The sequence below is a fragment of the Camelus ferus genome, chromosome 27 (genome assembly GCF_009834535.1).
Source record: "Camelus ferus isolate YT-003-E chromosome 27, BCGSAC_Cfer_1.0, whole genome shotgun sequence".
In the NCBI taxonomy this organism is placed as follows: Eukaryota; Metazoa; Chordata; class Mammalia; order Artiodactyla; family Camelidae; genus Camelus; species Camelus ferus.
Genome location: NC_045722.1, coordinates 16,949,462 through 16,964,419, shown reverse-complemented (window position 1 = coordinate 16,964,419; position 14,958 = coordinate 16,949,462). Strand labels below are relative to the sequence as shown.

The following is a 14,958-nucleotide window of genomic DNA, read 5'->3' as shown; positions in this document are numbered from 1 at the left end:
TTCGCAGATCTCCCATGAATATTCTCTTTCATCAGCTGACAGTTAATGAACAAAGCAGGCTATCCTAAACTTTCAGTTCTTCAAAAGCATCCATCCATCAATTTCTCAAAACAACCTCTCTGTTCTCTCCAAATCTTCCTCCAGGCCGATGTGCCTGCCCAGAGACGGTGGCTAACTCAGGCCCATCCTGACTGCTAAGCTTTGTCAGCCCGGCCTCAGGAGGCCATCCCTTCACTGCTTGGCTCCCACAGGCCCCTGTGCCTCATCCTTAACTAACAGCTTACCTCATTGTACTCACTTGCTAAGCTGTCTGACCTGCCTTTTAAGCTAAAGCTCTAAGAGGGCAGGGAGCTCTGTGCTTTATTCACAAGGAAAACTCGAGCACGCAGCATGCAGTGCATAACACACGCTCAATTAATAGCGTCTAGCTAAAAGAACAAATATTTATTTCAGCTACACTCTTAACAGATGTTTTAAACAAGCCTTCAGCTTAACTCTGAGCACTTAAGAAAACCTCCATCTTCTACACAAAAATGAATCTTGTAACATCGATATCAGTAGCAGCTACAAAACAGCCTTGGCCAAGCTACGTGATCCACATATATGTACGAGTATGTATATGTGTACGCATACTTGTGTATGTATATGCCAATCTACACAGGATACGATTCATTTACGATACACATGATACATGTAAATGATAAACGAGTGTTTTTAATAACAAACCAAGAGGAAAGATGGTAAGCCTTTCAGTGGTGACAATTAGATGGGCTCTGATTCTGAAAAGCAGCTTTCTACAAGCCCCCTGGCTCTCTCCCGCCAGGCCGGTTCTTCCACACTGAAGGCCTCCTCCCACCGGCCAGAGCTCAGGTTATCACACACGCTGAAGGCCAGAAGGGAGTGGAGGATTCACCTCCACCCTCTAAAGAATGCATGGAAGCCAACCTCTTTCATTGCACACATCAAGGGGACCGGAGTGCGCTGCTCCCCTGCCTAACAGCCAGGAGACACGTCCACATTTCCTCCGTGACGCGCTTCGCACTCACCATTATCCTTGGAAACCAGCATTATTCAATTCCCAATATTACTCTATCTGCTGAATTATTCAGCTGTTGTATCAGCTAGAGGATTCCATCAGTCTACCCAACTCTCTACCCTGAATTCATCCACACATTTTAAACTCACAGCCATCCAAGAAACTCATGATTATTCTCTAGAAAAGTCTGCTCTAGTCCTGACTTGTGTCCCTGGTGACAAGCTAGGGGCCCAGGGCACAAATGTCAGCCTGAGCTGTCTGTCTCCCCACCACCCACGTCCACCTGCTCACCTCTGCCATCTCCCAGAGATCTCGCAAATCCTTCCACACCTCTGCTTCCCTATGCTGCCTTAAACCAAGCCCTACACAACCTCACTCCTGAACGAGGGTAACTTAACTCCTCTCTCGCCAACTCACTGCAGGGTATTAGGGCATCTAATTCTGTTCACCCATACCATCACAGAGCAAGTTTTTCCCTACTGGTCTGTAGAGATCACATCTGGCTGGTCACCACTGAATTTCCTTCCAGTGCCTAATGTTAAGGCTTAGCCAACTAGGCAGGCAAAAAGTGACCATATGAATGAATGAAGGCATGAGTGAGACAGCCACTGCTCTGAGAATTACATTCTATGGCCTGCCATAAACTCAAATGGATGTTTGTCTAAACATTTGTCTCTGGCGGAGAAGTAAAGGCTTAGTAATCTGAGGCTCACACCCAAAGGCAAACCATCACAAAACACACTCAGACCAGTACTCATATCTATAGCTACGTATTCTTTTCAGGCTGCCTGACATGATGGAGGTATTTCCTGATAAAGCGTATACGATCGTGGAGAACAGTTTTTCTTCAGAAAGAAAAAAAAAAACTGTGAAAGTGCAAAGCCCAGCTCTTGTAGATATCCTTCTGGGACATCATGAACAAACACACTGTCACTGTCAAGTCCTCTGTGGCCTGGGCGGGGGTGGGGCTGGCCTTTAGGAGAGGTAAAATCCCAGCATTCCCAAACGAGGCCACCTCCCACCATCACCTACGGGGAAATCCGTAAGAGCCCAGTATCCTGCCTGGGAGAGCCATACCCCACTCTACCTAATCATATACACACAATCATGTCCATTTGCTTATGAAACCTTCCCAATTTGCATGAGGAGTGAATGACAATAACATTCTTTCTCTCTTATCTGGCATTCTGTCCCTAAAGAAAAACTTGTGACCCACCAAGTGATCAGCAAACAGGGCGATTCCAAGCAGTCCCAGGCCTGCCTTTCAGACCTCTCCCCCGAAGCCAACACAAAAACTCCTCCAGACCAGATGAGAAGGAAGGCAGGGGATGGAACCACGCTGCCTGCACTTGAATCCGGGCTGACCTGCTTTCCAACTGTGTGACCTGGGGCAACACCCTGGTCTCTCTGTGCCTTAGTTTTCCTGCTCTTAAATAGAGGGATAATAGCGCGCTCTCTCTCTCTCTCTCTGAGGGTTGATTTTGTGAATGAAAAAATGTTGCCAGCCCTATCAGTAAACAAAGGATGCTGTGGCCATCAAGTCGTCAGCAGCTGTCACCACCCCCTACAGTGATGGGAGGGATCTCAGGATGCCCTCAGTTCAGGATGCAGACAAGCAGGCAGCCTCAGCGGTGCACCCAGAGGGAATCAGGATGGGAAAGAAAAGGACACTGGCCCTAGGTAGCTAGGTGCATATCAAAGGAATGATTTCAATGAGCCCAGACTTTTGCACCTTTCCATACGTAGAAAAGCACTAAATTCCTTAACTTGAGAGGTCTGGTTTTATTTAATTAAAGGTAATCTTTTGATGTTCTGATTACTTGGTCTATGTTGAAAAACACTCCAATATATACATCCTGGCTTCTCCCTTGCCTGGATGGAACAGTCTCTTAGATCTGACAGGCTGCCTCCAGACCTCAAGTCCTCAGAAAGTCCTCAAAATGAAACAGAACTCTAAACTTTTAGGTTGTGCATTTTATTTCAGTGACAACTTGATGATGAAAAGAGTTCATATTTCTTAGCACAATGCCTGGCACAATCTGAGTGCTCCACAAATGCCACTGATAGTAGCATAAATTCTATCACAATAATGCTATCTTAGTGTTAGTACCCACCCCATGCTGTTCATCTTCCAGGGGATTCTAGGTCCTAGCAGTTCTCTTAAACACTAAAAGCAATGGTTCTCAGACTTTAGCAGGCACCGGAATCATCTGAAAGGCTTCTAAAAACACAGATTGCTGGGCTATAGACACAGAACTGATTCAGGGGACCCGGGATGGGGCCTGAGAACAGACATTGGCAGCAAGTGAATTTCAGGTGTACGGGTGCTGCTGGCCTGGAAGGACATGTGGAGACATGCTAAGGGGCCTCCCTGCATTGGGTGGAGGCCAAGGTGTGGGTCCAAACCCCCAGGGTTTTCTATGGCCCTCCATAGACCAGGAAGGCCCTTCCTGGACTCCTCCACCTCAGTAACTCCACCAATCATCCCAAACTCAGCTCGAGCATCAGGAGCTCTCCAGACCTCTGTGCTGACACCAACAACACTGTACCGTCCTCAGTGAAATCAGCTCCTAGAGACTGGGAGCTCCCTGGCCATCAAAACCTGGCCTTACTCAGCGCAGGTGACACAGGATGAAAGCTGTGAGAGCCAGTGGCCAAAGGCATCCCTGGAGAACCAACCAAACTGAACTGGAAGGTCTTAAGAAACCAGCTCAGGGGCCTTCCTCTCAGAACTGCTGGCTGGACAGGAAGTGCCCTGAGACCCCGGGAGCCCAGGGCCCCTCCCACCCCAGCCAGCAGCTTCTCTGCTCAGTGGACCATCGGTCCTTTGCCTCCATCCACAACTGTCCCTCTCACTCTTTGCAGGTAGTGGCGTGTCAGCTTCCGGCCTCCCCCTGGCATAGACCCCTGAGAGAGCTGCAGGCTGCTGGGAGACGCTGAGTCTTCTCAGGGAGAGGTTTGCAAGCAGGAAGCATTTTTATGTAAGCATTTCTGGTAAATTGCCCAAAAAAGATTTCAGCAGAAGGAGACAGCAATTTCTAGCTAATGGGTGTAATTTCGTTTTCCATTCTAAACAAGCACTCACATCCATACTAATTTTGTATTGTTTTTTCTTAATGAGGATTCCCATACGGTTTACCTTTCAGGTCTCACAAACTCTGCCCGTTTCACACCTCGTGCATACACTGCTCCATGGCCCTTTGGCTTTTCTGTGAATTTCTCTAAATCATCACCCACCCTGCCCCTTCATTACAGCATCTTAACCAAGCCAAGCACACTTTCATAAACACCTGCTAGGCAGGATTTCAAATGCTTTTTAGGGAGAAGTTTGTGTCTCACCTATTTCTCTGTCAAATGAGGATAGAAGGAAAACAAATGTGTGAAGCTCCATCCAGGCAGAATGTCCTACCTGATCCTCCCAACTCAGGCAAAAGATTTTCTTCCCAAGAAAACCCAGAAAAACAAACAAACAAATAAACAAACAAACAAAAACACTTCCCTCAACACCTGAAGATAATTTCAGTACGAAACCCCTCAATTTCTGTGTGTAATTACCAACAATTATAAGGAAGGTTTTAAGAAAGCCAGTGCTCCCTCTGTCAGGAAATATTATTTAAAATTCTAAGTACTATTTTCATTCCCATGCTATAGAATATACTAATTTTAATTTGAAAATCATTTGTGTGGTTTACAGGCACTTAAAGAAACCACAGTTGAGTTGTTACTGATCATTTACTCAAAAGGCTAAACTGGAATTTTAGGATTCCTTCCTAAATAAGCACACTGCAGTAAGTACTCTACACTTCTAGAGACAGATTTAAGAAAAAACAGATGTATCTTTTAAAATAAACATTAGATATATCCACACATGATTATAGATTTATGCACACAAAGTCCTTTCCAGGGGACAGCAGTGGCCTCTATCTACCTGGAAGCTACAGAAAGAAATCAAGCTGAAATATATTAAAGCATATGAATAATATGAAAATTAGCTGTTACTTCAATGTGTGATTTGCAAGGAATACCTATAAAGTTTTGCCAATTTGCCCAACTCTGATATATTCGGTCCTTCAAAACATGTTAAAGAAGACACATAATAAATTTTACATTATTAAAAGAGCTTTTCATCTTCTTGTCCCAGGTTAGTAGTCTTAGTTTAACCACAAAAGGAGAATGAAAACAATACTTGTTTTAATCACGATGGTCATTTTAACTCTTGGGACGTGGACTGTTTTACTGAATATAAACTTGAATTCTTATTTCCATTAAGACTGCCAAATTTCCTTCTCACAGTACCATGGATTAGTGAAAAAGCAAGGATTCCCCACTCAGAAATATCCACACTCAGTTCCAGGTTCACCAGAACGAATTCCTGGATTCCTCCCTGCCTCGGTTTCTCATCTGTACAGAGGGAGTAATCTATACTTTGCATATTTTATGCAACAAGATAAAGTGACTAGCATGCTGCCTGGCACAGAGTTGATTCTTAATAACCCTATTTCAGGATGGTTTGGAAAATCTTTGCCACTTTGGGTGAGAGACCAGACTGATGACAAACATACTCCAAAGAATTTCATTTTCCCTGCATTTAAAATGCTTATCAGCAGAGATTAAAGAGATGCCGCAAAGACAATGGGTCACCGCTCTCTTTCTAAACGAGTGCCCCAAAATTCCCCCTTTGTGTCCACACCTGTCCTTCCAAACCGCACGCCAGCCTTTCTCTCCTAGAGGTCCCCTGCGTTAACAGACGTACAAGTATTAGTTAAATTGAAGTGCTGCTGACCCAAGCAACAAGTGAATGCTAGTGTAAGTCACGATCCATAGACCTGTTTGCGGTTCGGTGTGTCGGTGAAGCAGGTTTTCTGAAGTTCCCAGGTCCTCCGAGAGGCGGTTTCGTAACTCGAAGTGCCCGCTGCTGACAACGTCTAGGGCAGACTCGGGTAAGCACCTGGACGTGGGCGAAAGCCTCACACACCGCGCAGAAATTCGCCCAGACATTCTAATCCACGGCCTGGAAACCTGACCGTTTTTAAAAGCCATCACCTCACCATTTGTTTAACAAATGGACGAAGCGCTGAGGAACTAATTGCGGAAGCAATTGCCTCTCGAATTCACCACCACCATCACTGTCTTTTTTGTTTTTAATGCGACGAGACAGTCCAACCACACAATTATCACAAGGCTTTCTGCTCTCGGGGGCTGAGCGAATGTCTGCGCAAGGAACCAAAGTGGCCTCTCCGCGTCTCCAAGGAGGGAGCGCATCCAATCCCACCCACAGGAGGGACTGACCTCTGCAAGGGTCCCGGAGGTGGCGGTGGCGGTGACGGTGACTAAGTCCGCTGCGCCCCACGGAGACCGAACGTGTGTCCTTTAAAATGCAAAGAAATCCCGGGGCAGGCTGCCCTCCTGCGGTGCGCCCTCCAGCGCTCCGCTCCTCGGCACCCCTTTCTGACTCCTGAACCCGTAGCTCAGGGGTAGCAGCTCCACTGAATCCTCGTCCCGGGCGCTCAGGTTCCCCAACTCCCCGGTTGCGTTGGGAGAGGACACCCCACCCTCCCTTCCCCATCCCGGGCAGGAGAGAGCCAGCAGCGACCCGGTCCCCCGCCAGCACGCGCAGCCAGGTGAGCCCCGCATCGCCCTCACCTGCCCGAGGCCGCGTCCCGGGGGTTGCCGAGGGTCCGCCGCGCGCCCCTCACCTGCGCAGGCCCCGCTGCCGCCGCCGCCGCTGCTCGCACGCTCAGGGAGCCGCCGGGACGCGGCGGGGGCGGGGGCACAGCCCAGGAGCCGCCCCACTTCCTCCGCCCCCGCCCCGCTGGCCCCGCCTCCAGGGGGGAGGAGCCGGCCGCGCGTCTCCTTTGAGCGGCCCCCGACCTGATCCCGCCCGGGCGCGGCAGCTTGGAGCTCGGCCAGCTGCTGCGGGAAGGCGCCGCCTCTGGGTTCTGGGCACCGGTTGGGCCGAGAGGAAGGGGTTACCCGTAACTCCTTCGTCTGGGTTGGCTCATAGGAAAAGGAAGATGTGTCCAAAAAGTCTGGCAGCGATTAAAGGAGCTGAGTTTCCTCGCGTTTCAGTTCAAAGTCAGGAAAGAGGACAAGTGTGGCTGGCAATTGCTTAATTAATAATGTGTCTTCACCGACGCGAGCACCTTACTCAGGTCGCTGCTTAAAGGATCAGCGGAAAGGGAACAGCCTCGGTTTTTACCACCCTGACCCTGGCAAGAGGCACCAGAGCCAGGCAACCCATTAAACCCCTGCCACGTGCGCGAGTCTGTGGGTGGAAGTTGGCCACCCAGGTGTATCGAGCTCGGTTTCTGAGCCTTGGTTCATCTCTAAAGATTAGGCTGACCTGCTGAGCCCAGCCAGCTGCCTGAGCACCCAAAGCGACCCTTAAAGATCTCTAAGTGCGGTGGCTGGCACTAACGCGTTCAGTAAACATTTGCTTTTGTTCTCTACCCTTGCATTCTTTTTTTCTTCCTCCTTTTTCTTCTCCTCCTGTTATGATCTTCTTGCATTTTATTTATGCTTTCTCTCTGCCTGATCACTTTCTTTGCCCATCTATTAATGATCCTGCGTCTACTGGGCCCTGTAAGGCATCGGGTGGCTTAAAAGGAGATATTTGGGACAAGATCCGTACCTTCTGGGAGGTCAGGAACTCACGACACACTCCCACCGCCTCCCACCGCCCCACACGAAACAGCAGTTTTGAAATTAGAGGTGAGAGTTAGAGAAACATGGTAAACTGGGTATTGGACCGACCCGGGCTTCTATAGATTGTTATGGGAGCGGGCGGTCTGCGAGCTGGTGATGCATTTCATTGATGTAATTGGTGGTTAAGAGCATCAGCTCTGGAGTTAGAACGACCTTGGATCAGATCCTAGCTGGGCAACCAAGTGTGTAAACCAGCGACTTCACTTAGTGTCTCTGAATTTCAACTTCCCCTTAAAAGAAAAAAAAAAACAAACAAACAAACAAAAAAAAACCCCACCTGGGATTAAAATAAAAGCTATTGCATAGATTCTGATGTATTAATCTACATTAAGTACTTATGACTGTGTCCTGGCCTAGGGTAAGCATTTAATAAAGGGACTGTGTCCTGGCCTAGGGTAAGCACTTAATAAAGGCTGGGTAATGATAACAATAGTAGGCTGGGGAGATAAAAATTCAGAAAATGTAAGAACTTGGAGGAAATGTTAGAAATCAGTGCTTCCATCATCATGAGAAGCATACTGATGAGAAGGGCTACCAGTGATGGACCAGACCAGCCACCAGCGTCTGTGCTTGGCATGTAACAATGATCATATTTAATTTCCATAAACCTGGGCGACAGCTCATAATATCCCTCATTTAAAATGAGGAAAATTAGCCTCAGAGCCATGAAATAACCAGCCCTAAGGGATAAATGAAGTTCAAAGGAGAGTCAGAGAAACCCGAGCTGGATGGCAAATCTGTGCTCTTTCCACTGTACTCGCCCTCCTGCAACTCCATTCCCTACCTGAGAGCGCAGAGGGAAGGGGGAAATAAAGTAGAAAAAGAAGAGGAGGAGCCTTCGGTAGGAGAAATAGCAACCACACCTTTAAAGCTGACTAGAAATAGAACAGAATTAAAATAGTAAATGTGCCCACACAGAAAGCTTTTTACTTCTAACTCCTGCCGCAGTGGAGCTCCTGTTCTGCGGTTCCTGAAGCCCCACCGCAAGCTGAAAATGACTAACAGCATTTTTCAATCATTAAATGCTACAGAAAGTGAAACGGCAAAAGATCACAGCAATCTAAGGTCATACCTCTCGCCCCTCTCACCACAATACCCTCTGCTGTCCATCTTCCTTAAGTTGTTTTTTAATTGCCCAAACATGTTACCTGCCTCTTTCCAACACGTTCCACCCGGGGAGTTATATGTTGCTTTAACCCATTTAACTTCACTGCATAACCATAAGCAGCACTTAGAATAGCAGTCAGACTCATATACGTGGCTGACAAATTTTCAATACATGTTTGTGACTTTGACGTTCTTGATTTTAAAAGATTGTGACCAGTCTTACAGGCACTGTCAGTGATGTCATAATTGTTCCTTTTTTAAAACTAAAACTGCCTGCATGTATCATAGGCGGTCTTCTCTGTCTTGCCTTCTTAATTCACAGAAGCAATTAAATATTCAGTCTCTGAAGAACCAACTCTATTGCTGATATGATCAATGAGGTGCTGGTGTCACTTTCCACACTTACAGTCCTACCAGACACAATTGCTTTTACATGCTAGACAGCATGTTCTTGGCTGCATGGCAATCTAATAATTTCACTTTTTAAAAATTTGAAGTGGCAGATGTGTCTTCCACAGGTCCCATGCTCTCCTTTGCTGTCACAGCTTATGGTACATACCATGCGTTCAGAAACACAGGGGGAGGTATGTTAGCAAGGTCGTTGTGCCTGTTTCAATGAGCCAGAGCGCTTTAAACGGGACAAGTTACAATGGCTGTAGCCACCTAGAGTCTCTGCCCATGAGGTTAAAGGCGTCTTCTCTAGAAGTGAGAAAGCCGTGTGTCTGTAAATTAAGGGAGCGAGGTCTCCAACTCTTCCGTGCTCCCAGGAAATCATGACAGGCTCCATGTGTCATCCTGCCAGAGCTGGCCATGCAGTCAGCTCGAGTCGCAGGACTCAAGGCTAATCTCAGGAGTACCACTTCCATGAATGCCCAAGACAAAAGTTTCTGAGTTCTGCTGACAGTGATATTAAGGGCTGGCACCTAGCCTCTCTCATCTTCATTGGTGTTTCTTGTCATTGCTGGGCCAAAATAAGCTAAAGTAGAAAATCAATCGAGACATAAACATATAAATCTAGACCCATCAGGAAGTAAAACCCATGCCATGGTTAGGCAAAATTTAGTTCATTCTCCAAGCGGCAAATGTTTAGGGTATGTATAAGGAATACACGTGTATTTTGTTACGTGGCGTTGAGAAAGTGGTGTTTTATTTTGTTTTGTTAATGCAAATAGACTTTGCCATTATATTTACTCAGGTAGGGTTTTTTTTTTCCATCTTATAATTGTCATGGCAGATTCTAGAAAGCATATTCCCTTTTTATAGTGGCAATTGTGGAGAGACCGCATTTAGTGACTCGCTCCAGACCGAGCTCCACTACTTAACTAGCTGTGTGTTTTCCTGCAGGTGGCTGGTAGGGTTTCAGTTCCTTAAACAAAGGAGTGGCTCCAACAGAAAAGGAGTGTTACTTTCTAATTACTCAGAAAAGAAGACTTATTGGAAGACCTTTCTTTGGAAACCAAGACCAGCATTTAATTGTCTTATTAAGAAAAATCCTATGTAGCAAACTATTTCAAAATCTAGCCACAGATTTAACACAAGCTCATTAGCTGACAGTGCTCACAGGTACTCAGTTGCTCAAAGTTACACGTTTATGGATATTATGCTTATAATAGGTGAGAATTTCTATGGCCACGGTGAACATCTGCTAAAAGTTGCTTTTCCAAAGTTAAAATTATGAGAGATGTGGAAAGTAAATTTTAAGAGCCTTAATGCCCCCTTCATCAGATTGGGTACAGCAGACCCAGGCTGCCTGCTTTCACATGAAGCTTAGCCTTGCTCAAGGCTTCTCCCTTTCACTGACAACACTTATGTCTGGTGATGTGAATTCCATCCATTTAGCCAAGTGCTTAGACCTTCTCCAAGATGAAACCAGAGCAGGAGAGCATTTCAGCATTGCTGTGGCCCCACGCAGAATCCCTCTTCTAGAATGTGCTCCACTGTGTTGCCATCGGCCATGGTGAGGAGCATTGTAGGACCAACTCTGAGAAGTCCGTTGTTGAATTTGCACTTGGAATATTGGCCAGGGTCATTGTTCTTCAAAATTCCAATTATCCAAGGTAGAAGTTGTCCATCATCTCAGGAATGCAAATCTAGGCTTTCTCCCAGGCATTGGTTTGTTTGCATCCTCTGGGTTCCATACATAACTGAACTTGTTTTCCTCTCTGATTTGACTATAAAAATACTCAGAGTGACCAACCGCTGTCAGATACTCAGATCTGCTTTTTTATACATTGTCTAATGGAGTTATATTTTTCTAACTTATTGCCCTAAGTCTGAGGTGAAACCAAAGGAATTTTCAAGGCCAGAATATTAAGATCATTATCAACTTTCCGTGCAATAAGAGGTCCATTCATCGAGACGTTCATCCACACAACTAATATCCACAGAGCAGCTACAATCAGGGCCACACACTAGGATGCCTGCAGCAGCCAGGCTGGTGAGACGAATGTGTGACTGTGGCCACATACAAGAAAAGAAAGACTGTGGAAAACTGCAGAGCGCATGCCCACATAAAGGCATTCAAATTCTCTTCTTATTAGTTTCTGGGCTGGCCAAAGCATGCAGGTGGTCGGTTGCCAGGTACCCATTTGTGTCTCATGATCAACAATGTGTCCAAGCTCTAAGATAAACACTATGGATATAAGATAAATAAGGTGTGGTAGCTTCTGCCTTCCGGGGAGTCACAGTTTGCTGAGGGAAAAGATACATAAACAAATACATACAGCAGAGTTTCCGAGGGAAGAGGCTCTGACAGCAGCACCTGCAGGGCCCCACAAGTAAAGCGCAGCATCAGATGCAGAGGACCAGGCAGAAAATGTCCAAGAGAATTAGCCCCAAGTGCTGAGAAGGGAGATCCGCCCCTGGGATGAGCCCACACTCAGCTGGCAGGAGAGGGTCAGTCCGGGGAATGAAGTCAGACCAGTTTAGCAATATTTACACAGCTCTGACTCAAGTAATCAGAAAATTTAAATATAGATACATATTGGGAAATAATAACAACACTATTGCTTGAGGACATTGACTAATTCTGGACTTGAAGTCTCCAGTCTGTCTCTGTGACCTCCTGGGACATGTAATTTGAATGAAGTTTTAATTCATTCAGCCTCCAATTACTGGCCTTAATGATGGCCTACGAAGAAAATACAGAATCACTAATGAATGGATGAAAGAGTCATCAGGAAACACATGGGGCTTTATTAGGTGCATAATAACAATATTTTCAAGCTGGCTTGGTATGCAGGTACCTGCTTTACTGATTTTTGAGTTGTATCTTTAGAATGACTTGTTGCCACTTCCTGAAAAAAAAATCTGGGACCGAAATAGAAAATAGAATATTCAAAAAATTGATCTCAAAACTAAATTAATTTCTTAATTTCCAGTCTACAGCTGTTAAATCTTTTCTTTGTGACTTATTGGGAAATACCTAATTATATTGAAAAATTATATATTTTAGAAAGGGCTTATTCTTTTGAAAAATAACTATGCTTAGTTTGAACTTACTCTTAGGCTGATTTTAAAATGAGGAATGGGAAGGATAAAACTCTATTTAGTTAAACACAAAATATGTTTTAGATCATTTAAAAGAGATAACAGCGAAAAAAATGTGACAATGAATATACACATGTTCATGTATAACTGAAAAATTGTGCTCTACACTGGAATTTGACACAACATTGTACAATGACTATAACTCAATAAAAAAAAAGTTTAAAACAAATAAAAGGAAGAGAGTTTCTCCACCCAGTCTCTCAATGTCAGACGCATTTAGTTGTAGCTTTGAACTTCTCACAATCATCTTTGCACACACCCTCAGAATAGATTGTGGCCTGTCTCCTCACTCCTGATGGCTTTTGGTGAAACGAGGCCCTAATTGATGAATTTGCAAAATGTGCTTCTACTTCAGAACCCCTTACTTGAAAAATCCAACCTTATACTTCAAACGGAATATGCTTCACCATATACATCCATTAGTAAATTACACTTAGGATTTCCGTAAAACTAAGATGGGTATCCAAGATACGTGCTCATACGGGAGGTTAAAACATTCTGTGCTTGTGTTCAACATTGTGTCTGTAGTGACTAGTTTCTGACAATCTTTCTTCCACAGAAATGAAAACTAATCACTTCTCTTGAAAACCAAGCAAATTTCAACATCACATGATTTTAGTGAACAAGCGGTGTTTTAGTATATTACATGAGTTTTAGTTTTGTTGAAATAAAGGCTATTTCTCTCAGAGCTGGAAACGTAGAATCAGAAGGAGTAGGCTGAGTTCTAATGTCGTGGAGATGTTGTCCTGTTGTCTGCTCGTGTTTTGTGTAGCTCTGAAGTACACACTTTAGCAAGGTGTTCTGGGGAAGGCTTGTATCCCCAGTAAGCTGGAAACTTCCATGCTCACTTCATGATGAAAAAAAGGACAGAAATTAGCAGCACGGTAAAAAGTGTGACTGGACGTCCAAAGGGTGGAAATTAAAAATGAAAAAGCAAGTGGTCAATGAACAGTGTCGGGGAAGCCAGCTGGAATTTACATTGGCCAGGAAAAACTATTATAAACCATCAGGACAAGAAAATCAGAAAATGTGGAGATAAATAAGATAGACAATGAGTCCCATGGGCCCAGTATAATCAAAGTTCATCTTACACGTAGCTGTAACGGACGTCAGACGAGAAAATAGATTTTTCTTCTTTGTGATCACACCTCTCTCTTTTGCTGCAGCTTTTTTGAAATACGGCAATATTCTGCTTAATGAAGAGATTAGTAGGCTACTAATGTGCCTGACTATTATTCTCGGAGAACAAGAAAACTCATCAGCTCATCCCTGTACATTAAACTTAGGTAGGTGCGCGCGCTCAGCGTTACTAAAAAGACTGTAATGATGAAAGAGTTATTTGCAAGAATGAATGTTTTGTGTTCATATGCAGTATCTTCATCACGTGTGCCCAAGACAGAACTTACAGTGATCTGTGTGCAGAAGAGCATCTTTTATACCTTCGATGTCTTTTGTCTTGCTTTTTCACACTATGTTCAGACCCCCTGATTTTGCATCTCTCCTACCACCTGACTGATCCTTTCACTCTGAGTGCCTAGACTTGTTGTCAGCAAGATGTTGCCAAATTCTAGCCCCCTCAAAAGTGCACGTAAGATACTGTCTCCTCTGCAAAGAAGCCCCTCATTTCTCAACCCAAAGCAATCCTTTTCTCCCAAGAACTCTCATAGCAATATCCTTACCAATCTTATAAAGCTTCTATCAAGAACAACTGCTTGTATCTTTTAAAAATAGTTATTTGGGAGACTTGTATTATCTTTCAAACATTCGTTTGTTTCACAGATATTTCTGGAATAACTACTGTGGGTGAGGACAATCTATAGAATACAAATTTTTGACTACCAATTCATTTATATACCCAATGTATTCGTTATCTATTGATGTGCAACAAATTACCCAAAAACTCAGCGGCTGAAAGCAAAAAACGTTTTAGCTCAGAGTTTCTATGGGACAGGAATCCTGACTGGCCTTAGATGGCTGTTTCTAGTTCAGGATTTCTCATGAGGCTGCAGTCAGGCTGTCTGCCATGGCTGCAGTCATCTTAAAGCTCTAGTCGGGGCTGAAGAATCTGCTTCAGAACTCACTCATGTGGTTGCTGCCAGACTATAATTCCTCACCATGCGGACTGAGCCCTGGTGACCTGTGTGTCGTCATGTCATAGCAACTGGTAACCAAGGAGAGGTAAAGAAAGAGACCAAGGTGGCAGCCATCATCTTTTTATAACCTAATCTTGGAAATGACATCTCATCACTTCTGCTACACTCTGTGAATTAGACACAAATCAGTAAATTCATCACATATGCAGGTGGGGGGGATTCCACAGGACATGAACACCAGGAGGCCAGGATTATAAATGCAGAGGCCACTTGTCACACCTCATGAGCACCTAAATGTCTGATCAATAATCTGTCAAGGGTGTATTGAGATTCTTCAATTTGAAAGTTAATAGTTTTCATCCAATTTAGATACAACGGAAACATTTTCAATCATCATTTCTTAAAATATTTTTATGACTTTTTTCTTTTTGGGACACCAATTCCATCTATGTGAGGCCACCAGATGTT

At 44.7% G+C, this 14,958-nt stretch overlaps 1 protein-coding gene across 1 annotated transcript in view; it reads right to left on the bottom strand.

Annotated features, from left to right (window-relative positions):
- Window positions 1-6,811, bottom strand: part of MCTP2 (multiple C2 and transmembrane domain containing 2) — a 195,509-nt gene extending 188,698 nt beyond the window's left edge. The window contains 1 exon segment of the mRNA XM_032469472.1: window positions 6,680-6,811. The gene's annotated coding sequence lies outside the window, so the exon portion shown is untranslated.
- Between the last annotated feature and the right edge of the window lie 8,147 nt (window positions 6,812-14,958).